Raw genomic sequence first — 17,094 nt, 5'->3', positions numbered from 1 at the left:
ATACATATTTATCTTTCTCTCTAACTTGCTTCACTGTATGACAGTCTTTAGGTCCTTCCAGGTTGCTCCAAATGCAAACTGTTCCATGTCCTTTGTATCATCATAATTACTCATGAGAGAGAGAGTGTGCGTGTGTGTGCCTGCACATGTGTGTGTGCACATGCGTACACGCACACGTGAGGGATGGTGGGCAAAATGAACTCTGATGTGACTCAGGAGTCCACAAAATGTGCCTGTTTCTAGAAATGATCTCATTTTATGCTGGAAAACTGGTGGCTGGAGAAATGTATTTTTAAAAAATTTGCCTATTAGGAATGATTCTCTCTAGATTTAAAACAGACTCTTCTGGATAAAATATTCAGTTAAAGTTCCAACTTTAGACAAATTCTGTGAGAGTTTCAAAAGGCACTCTTCCCCCATGCAGGTTCAGCTCCATACCAGGAGAATGGAGGGTGGACACAATTTCAACCCACACTTGCTCCCTGAGCCGGGCCTTGTTGGACAGTGAGCAACCTGCATAGCTGTCCACAGCGAACTTGTCAAAATCCCCACTGAAACTCGTCTCCAGGGGCCTCCTTTCCCCCACATCCCTCTTCTTTCCAAGATGTCTTTCAAGGGGAGGGGGCTTATGTGTTTTGATGAGGTTAGGGGAGGGACATCTAGCTCTTATTTTGGATTTTTAATCCTCAGACCAACAGGGCATGAATGTCCATCACTGACTCAATTCCGTGTCTGGGGCTAAGTGTGTCTGGGTGCCACTCCCTTGCCTGTGGCTTCTGGCCTTAACTGTCCCCACCAGGACAGAGCAGGTGAAATATTGAAGTTGTCACTGGTGTCTGGAGTCTCCATTTTCCTGTCACTCCACCCAGGCCCTGTGGGTTAGGGCTTCCCCTTCCGCCCTCAGCCACCCCCTCCTCCCCCCGCAGCATCCAACCCCCATCACTCTGCCAGAAAACTCTGGACAGGCCATGGCAGTAGAAAAAGGAGTTGGTGACAAGAAGTGACGCCAGAGGGGGACGGAGCCAGAGCTCAGGACAGACGGGCGTCAGTCCTGCTGGTCAGTCGGGCCTCATGCGGGCCGCTGCCCACACGGAGGCTCGACTCATGTGGCTCCCGAGGGGTCTGCCGCTTACTGACTGGTCTTCAGTCCAGCAGTTTGGATGTGGTGACAGGTGGCGGTCCCCTTCCCCAGCTTCTTGCTCCATCTTTCCTCTTTCGGGCCCCTCCGGCCTCCAATCCAGCCTCCCGGGGACAGAGTTTGGGGTCAGCCATGGCCTCGCATCCTTGAGGGGGTCAGCAAGGAGAACTAAGAATATTTGATGTCCTAGGGAGGGGGCGCTTCATGACCACATCCAGACAGTCTCAGCTGTCAGTGCTGAGCAGCAGGTGAGAACAGGAGGCTGCCCAGGGAAGCCTAATCAGGCTTGGCGCTCCACCCCGGGGACCTAAACCCCTACCACTGGTCAGGCTTATCCTCTGAAATCTTGGTGTCCCCCACCACGCTCTGCCTCCTACTCCAGGAAGCGACTGGACTCTCTCCTAAACTGGAATCCTAGGTGGGGGCAAGTGATGGAGGCAGAGCCTGGGACAGGGAGGCTGGAACGCGAGTATTGCCTTCTATGCCAGGAGATGGACTCCCAATGCGAGAATGGCCCCCAGACACAAAGGCTGTTTAAAAGATGGTGGGCAGCTGCGTGTGTGACCTTTGGCCACTAGATGGCCACACAGGCATTTCTGGATCCCTCGGTCTCCTCCAGCTAGGGCTTCCCTGCCTGCCAATGCAAGAGGCGGCGGTTTTGATCCCTAGGTTCAAAAGATCTTCCTCTTTGGAAGATCCCTTGGAGGAAGAAATGGCAACCCACTCCAGTATTCCTGCCTGGAGAACCCCATGGATAGAGGAGCCTGGCAGGCTCCAGTCCATGGGGACGCAGAATCTGACATGACTTAGCAACTAATGCAGAGAATCCCAGAGGACTCTTCCTGTTAGACGACTCCACAGGCCCTTCCTTCAGGTTGGGGAGGGGGCAACAGTGTGTGTGGGGAGCTGGGCCTGGGCCTTCCTGGGGACCCTGCCTTCTGTCTTCCCCTCCCAGTCCCAAGCCCCTCTCTGAAGGTGAGGACGCAGCCAGAGGGGCGGGTGTTTGGGAGCATGGTGGCGCTCAGAGTCTGTCAGTTCTTGCCGAGATCTTGAGAGTCAGATTCGGAAAGATCTGGGGTCAAGTTCACACGTTACCACTTCCTAAATGCAAGGCTAGATCTTAAACACTGGAAACAGTGTAGGACCAACTCCCCTGCCCCCAACCCCAAAGTAATTAAAAATAAAAATGCTAATTGTACCTCAGTAAAACTGGGGATAAGAAAAAAAATCTAAGTCATAGAACTAGATTTAATATTGCAAAGTGATGTTACACTTGTCTGTGGGCTGATTTCTCTCTTGTGCTTCTAAGCACAAGTCAGTCAGCCCAGCTGTGTGACCTCCGGCAAGTCGCTTGGCCTCTCTGCTCCTCAGTTCTCAGCTGTAAAGTGGAATTAGTATGAGTTCTTCCCAGGGTTGTTGAAGGACCACATGAGGTGATGGATGTATTCAGCTTCAAGCCTGGGTTGCCGTAGTTGCGATAGAACAGTGGTCCTTCGGGTTGTTACTGATATAGACTCCTTTGGGCTGTTGGGGTGTGTAATCCACAGAGCATGAGGCCTGGCTTTGGCCAGTCAGGTTGGGGGATTGGGAGTTCAGTCGATCTGTTGTTGTTTAGTCACTTAAGTCATGTCTGACTCCTTGCAACCCCATGGACTGCAGCACGCCAGGCTCCTCTGTCCTCTCCTATCTCCTGGAGTTTGCTCAGGTTCATGTCCATTGAGTTGGTGATGCTATCTAACTATCTCATCCTTTGCTGCCCCCTTCTCCTTTTGCCTTCAATCTTTCCCAGCATCAAGGTCTTTTCCAGTGAGTCGGCTCTTCATATCAGGTGGCCAAAGTAGTGGAGCTTCAGCTTCAGCATCAGTCCTTTGAATGAGTATTCAGTGTTGATGTCCTTTACGATTGACTGGTTGGATCTCCTTGCTGTCCAAGGGACTGTCAAGAATCCTCTCCAACACCACAGTTTGAAAGCGTTAGTTCTTTGGAGCTCAGAGTTCTTTATAGTCCAATTCTCACATCCATTCATGACTACTGGAAAAACCATAGCTTTGACTCTATGAACTTTGCCAGCAAAGTGAAGTCTCTGCTTTTTAATATGCTGTCTAGGTTCAGCTGATACGTGATTGTAAAGGATAGAGTCAGCCTGAGAACACTGTCAGACACATGGGCCAGGTGTAGACGTGAGGCAGGTGTCAGGAGAGGAGATAGTCCTGGGCTGGGCATCCCCCCGGGTCCCTCATGCACTCCCTAAACATTGGCCCCTGGGAGAGGTTATTCTCACTTTTTTTGCCTTAAAATTTTTTATGTATTAATTTGGCTACCCTAAGTCTTAGTTGCAGCATGCAGAATCTTTAGTTTCAGCGTTTGAACTCTTAGTTGTAGCACGGGAGATCTAGTTCCCTGACCAGAGATTGAACTTGGGCCTCCTGAACTGGGAGCTTGTTCTGCAGATACTAAAACCCTCACCAGCTGCAAAAAGTTAACTGTACACGATCTATAAGCATGTGGACCCCAGACCACTTGGAACCAGGAGGTTGATGATGCTGACTCCTGATGACCTCACCACCAACCAATCAGAAGAATGTCCACAAGCTGACCACGCCTTGCTCCTTGAACAGTGTCAGATTCCCCACTGCCTCCTCCAGAGCAGGACACAAGATCACAGTTTTGAGGGCATTAGCCCACTGGGGCCCCCTTTGTCTGGCAAAGCAGTACAACTATTCTTTTCTACTTCATCCCAAACTCGGTCTCTGTGCTTCTATTCAGCACCGGTGAGCAGAGGCCAAATTTAGCAACAAAAATGACAGCATGTCAGTTTGACCTAAGCCTTCAGAGGCCTCATGCTCACTGCCTTGTACCTCTGCCATTGTCATGAAAAGAGAAGGTGTGGGCCACCTTTCTGGCCCCAGGAGGAGGATGAAGAACACACAGAGAGGAGCTAAGACCAGCCCAGATCACCAACACAAGTCAGCTGCTGACACCTGAGCGAGCCCGCCAAGCTCAGCAGAGCCGCCCTGCAGAGCCCAGCCTAGGTTACCCCCAGGCAGGCGGGCAGGCTGGGCTGAGATCAGCAGACCTCTCCCAACTCTCTGACACTACAGTGAGTTCGACTGGATCATGGAGCAACCTAGCTGAGACCAGTGGACCCCAGCCACCCCTTGAACATGTGAGCAGGCCCAGTGGAGATCAGCAGAGCTGTCCTGGCCAGTTCATTCTAGATCATCCAGCCGAACACGCCCCAGATGGCAACTGAGATTTTGTGGCTCTTTGTTACATGGTGTTATCTGGGCCCCTGGTTAACTGCTATACCATCCCCCCACATTTGACCCCACAACGGAGGAGAAGGGCTGAAGATGAAGATGTGTTATGCACCTCTGAGGGCCCCCAGGAAGCTCTCTGCCCACGCTTCTCTCCCGTAGGGATGCCTGTCAAGCCTCCAGCTCAGCCAACATCCAGCTGGCAAACAAGATGCCCTTCCTTGCAGGCACCCCCAGTCTGTCTACACAAGCCTCACAGAGCCTACGTCTATTTAGAATGTGGGATCCTTGACAGCTTTTGTCCTGGGCTTCAGATCTTAGCTGCTAAGCACGTACAAAACAGGAAAAATAAATCCCATGAGGTGGCCTGTTACCAGCATATTATCTGAATGAACGTCTGTAGCATCAGAGAGACTGCCCCCACTTACAGATGAGGAAAGGGAGAACAGTGATGGTCAGTGTCTGGCACAGGTTGTAAGTGATGGATCCCAGACCCAATACACGTGTCTGACATCAGAGCCCTGCTCCTAGTCCTGCCACATCCCCAGGAAAAGAATCTCAGCCAGGTGGATGGAGCGAGCAGCCCTCTCTGGCCACATCATGGAATCTGGGCTGAGATGGGCCTGGGGCTTCTGGAAGAAGTTCTTCAGGGTTCCTCTCTAACTTTCCATCGCTGCTCCCCCAGAAGGGAAGCTGCTATACTTGGGTCAGGTTCAAGGGTGAGGGTTGGGTTCCGTTCGCCAGAGGCAGAGTGAGAAAGGACAGGCGTGGGTGCCTGTGGCTGTGTCTGCCTCTCCCCATCCCCCTGATTCCTCTTTATTTCTTTCTTTGACCAACATTCAGTGAGAATCTGCTACAGCCCAGGCTCTGTTCTAGGCCCACGGGACTCGGCAGTGAGCCACAGCGCTGGTCTTGCCCTCATGTAACTTGCATTCCAGTGGAGGAGACAGAACAGCTCATAAATGAACAACAGTTGTAAATGACTAAATGTGGCCATTTGGGATCATGCAGAGAAATGCAGATGGTGCTGGGGCAGGGATGCATGCACAGTCACAGGGTGAACGGTCGTGGGGTGACTCATGGAGGAGCTGACCTGGAGCTGAGACCCAGTGAGACACTGGAGGGGTCCTCAGGTGGGAGAAGCAGCAGTGCAAAGGCCCTGAGGCAGGAATCAGCCAGATGAGCTAGAGAACACAAGGAAGGCCGATGTGGGTGGAGTTTAGAGGGTGAGGGGCTAGAGTACTATGAGATGTTATTTGATTATTTAAGTCTGTACATCTACTACTCTGATATGAATTTTAAATAGTAACTGAAAATCAACAACAGGACTAACCAGGGTCTTCCTTGGTGGTTAGGAGTCTGCCTGCCAAAGCAGGGGACATGGGTTCGATCCCTGGTCTGGGAAGATTCCACATGCTGAGGAACAGCTAAGCCCGTGCACCTGACTACTGAGCCCCCACGCCTAGCACCTGTGGTCTGCAACAAGAGAAGCCCCCATGGTGAAAAGCCGGCACACGGCACCTAGAGAGCGGCCCCCGCTCACTGCAACCGGAGAACAACGAAGCAGCAGCCAAGACCCAGCAGAGCTAAAAATAAAGTAAAAAAGAAAACAAACAAGCAAAAACCTCACCATAGTACAAACCATTATGCCCCAAGCCCCAGCACAGCCCAGGTCAGGTCAGAGCTGCTGTCTTGTCCCAGCTGCCTCGTATGGTGGGGACTGGGGTCTCAGTCCCTCATTTCAGCAGCCCTTGCTGAGGCTTGTTTTCCCCCCAACCCCAAATTTGGGGCCCTGTAAACTCTTGGGCCCCATGAACCAAACCACATGTACAATAGCAGACAGGGTGCGTCCTCTGGTGCTGGCCAGCCTGGCAATGCTGCACAGGAGACACGCGCGCACACACACATCCGCGATTGCCCCCGGGGCTCTGCTTGGGAAGGCTGTGATTCTGTGATAACTGACCTCCTTGAAAGTCAAAGCAGGACACCCGCTGCCCGCTCCCGAGCACCTCTGGAGCCTCCTGCCGCTGGAGAAAACACGTCTGCTCTGCAATCTGGGCGAGGCTGAACTCTGTGAAACCCAGCGTCCTCTCTTTGGCTCCTGTTTACAGAAAGGCCCTGCGGATGGGCTGTGAGAGAACCATCACCCTGGCTCTCAGCTCTGCTGCCACCGGGCCGAGAGACCTCGCACGGGTCCCCTGCCTTGGTTTACTCGTGCACATGACCAGGGAGGGATGTCGATCATCAGAGCTCCCAGTTAGGGCTGTGAGGGAACTGACGGCGAGTGTGCATGTTAAGTGTAGGTACATAGGATGACATGTGGGAGCGCTGAGTCCTTCTTATAGGGACCTGGAACTCAAAAGGGGTCTCTGCTCAAGCGTATACAAACAGCCTCTTCTCTGTCTGCCTCACCTCCTTTACTCACAGCTGCTCTTCACAGCTCTCATCAACATCTGATCAGATACTTTTTTTTTTTTTTGGTGGGGGCTGCTTATCATCAGTTTCTCTTCAAAAGAATGGAAGATTCTAGAAGGCAAAAAAAAAAAAACCCACTTGTAGTGGTTCACTGATGATGCCTTCCATGTCTCAGAACTGGTAAATGTAACCTTATCCTATTGTACTTATTTTTTAAGTATTTATTTGTTTGGCTGCGCCAGGTCTCAGTTGCAACACTCGGGATATTATAGTTGCAGCCTTGAGGGATCTTCCATCTTCACTGGGGTGTGTGGGCTCTTTAGTTGCGCCATGCAAACTAGACTCTTAGTTGCAACATGTGGGATCTAGTTCCCTGATCAGGCATCCAGCCCGGGGCCCTGGCCTTGGGAGCTCGGAATCTTTGCCACTGGCCCACCAGGGAAGTCCCAAGGCAACCTTTTTAAAAACGGGTCTTTGTAGATATAATTGAGCATCTTGAGATGAGACTACCTTGGACTATCCAATGGGCCCTAAACCCAATGTTGAGTGTCTTTACAAGAGAGGAAGGCAGGAGGCAGGCAGAGACCAGAGGGAGGCAACAGAGGGGAAGACGGGAGGCAGAAATCGGAGGGAGGTAACCAGGGCTTCCTGGGTGGCTCAGTGGTAAAGAACCTGCCTGTCAATGCAGGAGACGCAGGAGAGCCTGGTTGTGATCCCTGGCTCAGGGAGATCCCCTGGAGGAGGAAACGGCAGCCCACTCCAGTATTCTTGCCCGGAAAATCCCATGGACAGGGGAGCCTAGTGGGCTACGGTCTGTAGGGTCGCAAAGACTCAAACATGACTGAACAAGCACACACAAATTGCCACAAGGAGTGTCTGGAGCCTCCAGAAGCTGGGACAGGCAAGGAAGGACACTCCCCTGGAGCCCCCAGAGGGAGCATGGCCTCACTGACACCTTGACTTCAGAGGGAATCCATTTCCGTGGTTTTAAGCACCCCCAGCTTGTGGTTTTTGTTACACAGACCAATGGAAAGGGCCCTGTAGCGCCAACCCCCAGAGCAGGGCTAGAACAGAGCAGAGCAGGGGCTGCAGGCTTTCCCTGGAAAGGGCTGGAGAGCAAACATCTGAGGCTCCGTGGGTTACAACAACCCAGCTCCGCCCTGGATCCTGAAGGCAGTCACAGATAATATGGAAATGAATAGCTATGTTCCAATACAACATTATTTGAGGACACTGAAATTTGCATTTCATGAGTTCCATGTGTCACAAAATAGGATTCTTATTTTGATTTTGTTTTGACCATTGAAAAATGTAAAAACCCTTCTTTGCTCATGGGCAGAAGGCAGCAGGTGGAGGGCCGTGTTTGGCCTGTGGGCCAAGGGTCTCTGCTCCCTGTGGCGGATGATCAATGGGGATTTGTTGAAGGATTCAGGGAATAGCAGACGTGGCAGCTGGTGCTCCAGTCAAAGAGCCCAGAGACAGAGATGAAACCGTTTGCAGACTGAGTGCCCAGAGGACGAAAATGGACTTGGATTCTGGGGCCCTGTGAGCTGCCTAAAGCAGAGGCCTCACCCCAGTATCTTCAGCCACAGGGAAGAGTCAGGACATCTGAGGGCTCATCAGGGCACTCAATTGCCTGGCTAGGGAGGTGGTTCTCAGGTCCTCAGTGCCGGTCAGTACCCTGGTGGCTGGAGCAATGGAGGACGCAGAGGGAGGCCACGACTGCTCTCTGCAAAGGTCAGATGTTGAGCCATGTGCTTAGTGACAGTGGATCCTGGGATAAAGACCTGCTGGAGCTCTGAGGACGTGCTTGCGTTCTAAGTCACTTCGGTCATGTCTGACTCTTTGCAACCCCATGGACTGTAGCCTGCCAGGCTCCTCTGTCCATGGGATTCTCCAGGCAAGAATACTGAAGTGGGTTGCCTCCAGGGAATCTTCTTGACCCAGGGATCAAACCCATATCTCTTATGTGTCCTGAATTGGCAGGTGGGTTCTTTACCACTAGCGCCACCTGGGAAGCCCAGCTCTGGGGACAGTGGAATTAAAACTCTAACCCAGTGGTGGCAAACTCTAGTGCCTGCTGGGTTTAGGCCAGGGATAAAAATGAGCAAAGTAGAGCTGATGTGATCCAATAAGGAGTGGTGGGGACTGTGGCAAATTGGGACACTCTCCAATCTAAAGCAGTTACTTACCTTCCAGCCAGTCCTGTTGCCTGGAATATAGGCCCAGTGCTGCCGAGTGGTTTAGACTGTTTTTAAGAAGCTGGAGAACACAATTGTTTGTATGCAATCTCCTGATTTAAAACCTTGGCTCACATTAAAAAAAAAAAGTCAGGGGCTCCCCTGGTGGCTCAGTGGTAAAAAATCCGCCTGCCAATGCAGGAATGCAGGGGGCACGGGTTCCATCCCTGGTCTGAGAGGATCCCACATGCCTCGGGCAGCCTAGTCTGTGTGCCACAACTACTGAGCCTGTGCTCTCGAGCCCTGGAGCTGCAACTACTGAAGCCCACGTGCCCTGGGGCCTGTGCTCTGCCATAAGAAAGGCCATGTCAATGAGAGGCCTGCATAGTACAGCTGGAGGGTAGGCCCCTTCCCACTCCCCGCAACTAGAGAAAGGCCCGTGAAGTACTAAACACCCAGCGCAGCCAAAATAATAAATACATATTTTAAAAAAAAGTCATGCCGGGAGTTTCCCACAGGCTAAGGGATCTTGTTGCACCCATCTTCAGGCTCAGAGGGGCTAAGTTGCTTGGACAGCAACACAGAGCTATGGGATGACCAGTCTGGGTGCTCCTGCTGCTCAGGCGCTTCAGTCGTGTCCGACTCCATGTGGCTTCATGGTCTGCAGCCTGCCGGGCTCCTCTGTCCGTGAGATTCTCTAGGGAAGAGTACGAGAGTGGGTTGCCATGCCTTTCTCCAGCGGATCTTTCCAACCCAGGGATCCAACCTGGGTCTCCGGCATTGCAGGCAGAATTTTTTTTTTTTTCACTGCTGAGCCATCAGGGAAGCCCGAATCTGGGTATGGGTGACCTCATAGTCTTCCACGTGGGGGCCCTGCGTGGCCCCATTCCCTGGGTGGACTGGGGAGGGGCCCAGAGGATCTCTCTGGCTGGGAGGGCTGGGGCCCTGATGCCTTCAGTCAGAGGGGTCAGGAGGGGCTGTTCAGGTTCCTGGATGGATAAGGCCACACGTGACCCTCCTTCTTGGCTGACAGAGCAGTGGCTGGGCACACACTCCTGTGTCCGATGGAAGGAGCTGTCACTCGTGTCTGTGAAAGAGGCAGCCCTTCTGGGAAGGAAACTGGGAAAACTGGATGTGGCTGTTGTGCCCGCATTCTCAAGGGCCCGGGAAAGCACTTTGCATGCGATTAGCGGACTCACAGCCCCTGCTGCAAGGAACGCTCCCCTCCTGGCATCGCCCTGTCACTTCATAATTCCATCTGGACCAGCGACGGCGAAACTGGAGAAGGATTTGCTCTTAATGGGTCTGCCCAGAATTGCCTTGTTTTCTTGACATTGACAGACTATATCCCTTAATAAAAGTTTCATGACTCAATTTAGTGAGGGAGACATGTAATCCCAGCCCCTTCTGTCCTGATCTCAAAGATTATCCCTGGGTGTAGGTCCCAGGGCCATGCCTGTGACTGACACAAACGCTGTCTCCGGGGGCGTTGCCTGCTGCGATCGCCAGGGCACGCCTGGGCAGAAGCAGCCCCCTACTCCCTGCCCTCTCGTGGTGGTCCTTGGCCATTTTGATGCCCAGAATTCATTCTCTTGTATCTGCCCTAATTAACTGTGGGGATTGTTTGCATACCTACCAGCTCTTTGCAATTCACCCCTCCCATTAAGAGGCGGGGTGCCCTCCCTTTAGATCTGGGCAGAGATTCTGAGACCAACAGAATACATGGAAGTGACTCCATGTGAGTGCGCAGGGCAGAGCTTGGGAGGCCTTGCAGCTTCCACCTGTGCCTTCTAAGACCCCAAGAAGCCACGGAAAACAGGGGACCTGTCCAGCTGACTGGAGGGGAGGGCTCATGAGGAGAATGGGGCACGCTGAGCAGCACAGTACAGATTTCCAGGTGTGCAAGTGAGCTCACCAATGATTTTACAGCCCCGGTCGAGCCGTCAGAATGGTGTAGCCCATGAACGGTGCCAGGAGAGAGAAATGTAGCTGTCTAGATTCCAGCCCATAAAATCATGAAAAACAGTAATTGCTGCCGAGTGTTGCTAGTTTTTTATGCAGCAGTAGATAACTGTTCTGGCCACCTCTCTTTCTGTCTCCGTCGTGATGTCTGGGCAGGGACTGACCCCAGACACAGCTCCAGGGGTGGGTCCTGTCTTAAGTCACTTGGAGCCTCCCATTTGCCTTGTCTACAGTGAGACATCAGGAACCATTTGCTGGGGCTTCTGAGAAAGAGAAACTCCCTCACCATCTAAGGAAGAGCTGGTGAGGTTTGAGAATGTGAGATCAAGAATCAAGAAAGCAATTTTGTTGGCCTGGAGCTTCTGGGAGACTTCCATGTGGAGCCGTAGATTGGAGAGATGAAGCTAACACTGTGGAAGGTAAACCAAAAGGCTGGAGACAACCCAAGTTCTTGACATCTTTCAGCTGCTAGATCAAGCCACACCTGAAGCCAGACTTTCCCTTGGTTTTTCAGTGAGTGCCCTTTGAATGGATCAAGCCAGCCCTAAATTACACACTTCCCTCCAATGTGTGGCACAAGTAAACCCAGGGGATGAGTTTACAAATTAAAAAAAAGAAGTTGGGGCCTGTGTCGATCAGAACTATGTTAACAAATGTGCATTAGAGCATCGCTTCTATTGAAAAACATAATTGCCAAATGATTTGTAGCTGTTGAGTCACTAAGTTGTGTCTGAATCTTTATGACCCCATGGACTGTAGCCCGCCAGGCTCCTCTGTCCATGGGATTTCCCAGGCAAGAATACTGGAGTGGGTTGCCATTTCCTCCTCCAGGGGATCTTCCCGACCCAGGGATCAAACCTGTATCTTCTGCACTGGCAGGTGGATTCTTCCCCACTGAGCCACCAGGGAAGCCCCTGAGCCTGCTTACACACCGCCTGACACAGGGTTGGTGTTCTCTATACAGTGTTTATGATTTATATTATTACTGCTAAGAACAAGACCTTTGCATAGAAGACTTCAGTGATACTCGGTTACGAGATGAGGTGGGATCCTGAGTGTGACTTCAAGCAGCTGCTAAGCCTGGAAGTGAGATTCACGTGTTTCTTTTGCGGAAAAAACAAAAAAACAACAAAACAAGAGCCCACATTCGCTGACCTCTTCTAGGGTGACGCGTGACTGTTGACTATTTGTTTCACCCCGGAAACAAAGTACCTCGTCTGCGCCTCCAAGAGGAAGGTAATTTTTAAACAATGTGAGAGAATGTAACTGATTTTTTTTACATTTTTGGAAAGAGCATTTTGAAAGCAGATGTTCAGAAGTGTTTCCATTGTTATGAGCTTTTATTGCCCCAAAGCAAAGTATGTTTCCCTTAGAAATTCTCCAAGTCTGCATACTTTAAGAACTTGCAAACAGAAGATTCCAATCAATTTCAAAAAAAGCTTCCCAAAAGAAAACTTTCAGGGAGTTTTGAATCCCATTTGTTAAAAATACATGAATACTAATCTTCCGATTTGTTTGCAGGACTTAGCGCTGGTTATCTAGGAAGATGGAAGTAGATTATCCAGATTTCACCAAAAATGGCTCCCTATTTTGAGAATGCGACTAAATATGAATGTTGATATTTAGAAAGCACAGCCCATAAAGTGCTTCTTTCATTTGGATTTAGAAATCTTTGTATAAATCCAAATTAAAGTCCTGTTTTCAGCTCTAACAGCCAATCAAATCAAGTATGGAAATAACCACATAGAACCAGACCTCTGAATCATGACAGCACAGTGTTAACCCATGCTTTTCAAAAAACTGTAAAAAGCATATGCTATTGCATTGCTCGCTGTAAAAGTATATTATTAAGAATGTTTAATGAAGGCCGAAAGTTCTGCTATACTATTAGTAAATAAAAATATTTCAATGCAGTGGCTATTTACTCTTTATGTTCCCCCTTTAAAACGTTTTAGTTTTTAAAATATTTATTTTAATTTCATTTATTTGACTGTGCACTTATTTGACTGGTCTTAGTGGCAGCATGCAGGATCTTAAAACTTCATTGAGGCATGCAAGAACATTAGTTGCAGCATGTAAACCCGTAGTTGCAACATGTGGGATCTAGTTCCCTGACCAGGAATTGAACCCAGGCTCGCTGCCTTGGGAGCGTGGAGACTTAGCCACTGGGCCATCAGGGAAGTCCCCTCTAGTTTTATGTATGCTTTAATATGTTTGTAATCTATAATGTACTGCTTGTAATATATTTGTGCATCCTTATGTGACTTATAAATATTTACACCCAGTTGGAGACCTCCGCTCTTAGTCACTAAATCGATTTCCAGGGTGTCTCGGTCAGGTGTTGTGGCAATTTTAGCTTCTTGGTGGGTGGATGGGGAGAAAGGGGGCTTTCTTCCTGGTTAGGGGAAGCAAAGCTGGCATTCCCACTTGTATCCTCTAGGGGGCAGAAGAGGGAAGCAAAAAACAACTTGGATTTAAAAAACAAATGGTCGCACAAACTACCCAAGCAGGGCTGGTTCCAGGAGACACTTCAAAACGTGTTTTCTCCCCAACCTTCCTTGTTGTCCCTCCTCAATATAGGGGTGAGACAAACCAGCTGCAGCTCTTGAAGACCTGGAAAAATCCCACTGAGTGCTAAGCACAGTCAGTGGGCTGTGGGGCTTTTACCAGGACCCCTGATTTCACCTGAAGACAACAGTGTCAGGCCCTGGACTCCAGCCTCTGTCCTGCTACTTCTTGAGCCTTAGTTTCTCTAGCTGAGATCAAGACTCCCATAAGAGTTCAGGAGTTCCCTGGCAGTCCTGTGGTTAAGACTGCACTTTCACCATCCCTGCTTGGGAAACTAAGATCCCACATGCCATGTCGGCAGGGCCAAAAAAAAAAAAAAAAAGTAAGAATTCCAAAAGGGTTCAGTGATATCCCTTTGACCAAAGTGCCTGACATGCCCTTGGTCCTAAATAAATGTCCCCAGACTCCTTCTCCTGCTCATTCATGCTCTGTCCCCTGAGATCCTCCCTGGCTGGTCATCCAGAGGAGGCCACAGCTGATGGCTGGGACCAGTGTGAGGTCCTCCTGCCCTTCTCCCTCTTCTCTCCAGGCCTGACTCTCTTCCCTCCTGCCCTGGACGCCAGAGCCGTGGCCGACTTGCTGGTCACCCTACGGCTCTGGGTTCGTAGCACGCCTTTGAACAGATGCCCCTACAGTGCATGTGTGTCCTGGCCTTGTTCTCTGTGAATTCGGCCAGGTAACTAGTCTGGTCTCCCATCTCATCGCCAGAGCAGGTGTGGAGCACAGTATGAGCCTCTGACACATCTGCAGGACTCCTCACCTCCCAGCCACTCACCCTGCCAGTCCCTGGGATGACCTTCTAGAAACACAGCCCTGAGTGTGTCATGCTCCTGGCTCCACAGTCATCAGTGAGTCTTCATCACTGCTGGGGTAGGATCTAAGCTCCTGGTTGATGTTCCAGGCTGTGGCATGGGAGCTCTCTCCCATCCCTTGCACTCCAAGCTTCTTCTCTCTCCTCTGCTTCCTCAGTTTCCCCGCCTGTCAAGTGGAGATGACTAGCCCCTTGAAGGTTGAGAGTGCCCGGAGGTGGTAGCCTCCTCCCATGGTGAGGACACTCAGCACCTGTTGTCCTCTGCCCCAGCCTATCTACAAATGAGAAAGTTGAGGCTCTGAGAGGCAGGGGCAGCCCAGATGTGGCAGAGTGGGGATTAAAATTTATACCTTCCACCCTCAATCGGGAACATGTTCTCAACCGTCCCTCCTCAGCGAGGCCCCTGGTTGCTTCCTCTTGCGTCCTGATTCCCCATCTGCAATTATTGAACTGATGAGTGGCTTCCTTGTTCATGATGACCTTCTTTTCTGGACTATAAGCCCCATGAGGGCACAGAGCTGGTTGGTCCAGTTTGCCAAAAGCCTGACACAGAGCCAGGGCCTGACAAACTCCTCTTGAATAGTTGTTGGAAGAGCTAAGACAATTTCAAAGAAACTCCAGTTCGTCACTGGCTAATGAAGTGGGTTCCTTTCTCCTCCAGAGAACCCACCCCCTGGGACTTCTTGGGTTGTCCTGAGCACCAGGGTCCCTCCTGCCCCTGGGAACACCGGCCCTGAGCAGCAGGCAGCCTCATAAACACACCAGCAGCGCCAGGCCGGCTTTCACAGAAGCCCTGGAGAAGCATCTTAAGCAGGGAGTAAAGCGTGTATTAGGCTTAGATACCTTGGGAGTCTATGTTTAAAAAAACCTCACCGGTAATTGGAAATTGGCTAATCCCTTGCTATCATGAGGAGGTCCTGGAGGCCGGGGATGCGCTGGTTCCTCAAGCTTTATTTTGAAGGCTTAGAAAACAGGAAGTGACTGAGGAGGTCCAGAAGCTGCTGAGAATCCCTGCAGCAGCTGACTCCAAGTGGAAAGCGAGATGCATTTGGGTCATGTCCCTTCAAAGCATATTCACGTTTCCTGAAAAGTATGAATTTCATTATTAATAGCAACGATTTTTCTGGTAAATTTTGTTGAATATAAAAAAAGGCACAATTCCCAACTGTAGGGCTTTGATGAGTTTGCATAAACCAATCCTCAGCCTCCCTCCCTACCTTCTGCTCCCCCAACCCTCCCCCGCCCCCCTCCCTCCACCCCAGGGCCTCTCCTAGCCACTATGCCTCCTCCTGACAGTAACCATCACCTAACTTTTAGCACCATAGATGGGTGTTATCCAAAATGTCTGGAGCCTTGACTCCAGGTTCTCAAATTTGAATGCCCCCCACAGGTATCCCTAAGATGGAAGCACCTAGTGGGCCTGTGGCCCCTGGGGACTTCCTCTGTGGGGACATTTGCCAATAGTTTCCAGGCAAAAATGCAGGCCCGGTGTCAGCAGGTAATTTGATCTTGCAAAAGAAGCTGGAAGCCTAGATTTTTTATGTGAAATCATGATTACTGAATGTTGGCCACTCATGAAAATTTAACACCCTGTGGAGGCCAATTTCATCCAGGCCAAACAAAAGAAGCTCGTGGGCCAAACCTGGCCTGCAGGCTGCTGGTGGGGGTCACCTTGAGGGACACCGCTCCCATCCAGGGCCTGTTGGGGAGAGGAGTGTGAACACAGACATCACACCTTGGAGGAGCGGTGACAAGGGCCAGATGGTGGGTTGCGGGGCCAGGGAAGGCTCTGCCGCGTGTGGAGCGATGTGTGACCACACTTGGAGGAACACACAGGATAAGCACAGCAAGGCCATCCGGGCGGAGGGAGGGAGGTAGGGGGGGCCTGGGGGCCCGTCTGAGCCCAGAGGGCTCAGAGTGACGTGGGCCAGGCAGGCCCAGCTGCCTAGGACCTGCAAAGGCAAACTTGGGCATGTAGACTCTGTCCTGGGGCCGGCAGAGGCACTGGGGAATTGCCTGGCTGTCCAGTGGCAACCCACTCCAGGGTGCTTGCCTGGGAAATCCCATTGACAGAGGAGCCTGGCGGGCTGTAGTCCGTGGGGTCACAGAGAGTCGTACACAATTGAACAACAACAACCACTGCTTAGGACTCGGTGCTTTCACTGCCCTGGGCTGGGTCCAGTCCCTGGTTGGTGGTCCTGGGAGACAGAGTCCTTGACTCTGTCTAAAGAGGAGAGAACAGGGGACTTCCCTGGTGGTCCAGGGGCTAAGACTCCATGCTCCCAATGCAGGGGGCCTGGGTTCCATCCGTGATCTGGGAACTAGATGCCGCAACTAAGAGTTCTCATGCCGCAACCAAAAATAATCCTGCATGCCACAATGAAGATGGAAGAAGCCATGTGCAGCCAAATAAAAAAATAAAGAGGAGGGGACAGGGGTATGGGCCTACATTTCTGGCCTTGTAAACAAGCTCCACCCCCACCACACCCAGACAAAGCCTCTTCTCCGCCACCTGAATCAGGCTCCTCTGAGCTCTCTTCTCAGCTATAGGCCCTGACCTTGGGTCCTGTCCTTGGCCTGCCTACATCAGTTTTAGCAAGAATCCTACTGGCTTAGTTTAGCAAGAATCCCTCATCCTCGAAACCTGATCAAGCCCCTCATTCCCCGCTCTGGAGCTCTTAGTCTTCTTTAGCAGGAATTTTGTCGAGTCACTTTAGCCAGAATCCTTCCAGCCTTCAGGTTTCCTCCATCTGCTGACCCCCA

This window comes from Capra hircus, chromosome 25 (genome assembly GCF_001704415.2).
Source record: "Capra hircus breed San Clemente chromosome 25, ASM170441v1, whole genome shotgun sequence".
In the NCBI taxonomy this organism is placed as follows: Eukaryota; Metazoa; Chordata; class Mammalia; order Artiodactyla; family Bovidae; genus Capra; species Capra hircus.
This window is presented reverse-complemented; position numbering follows the sequence as displayed.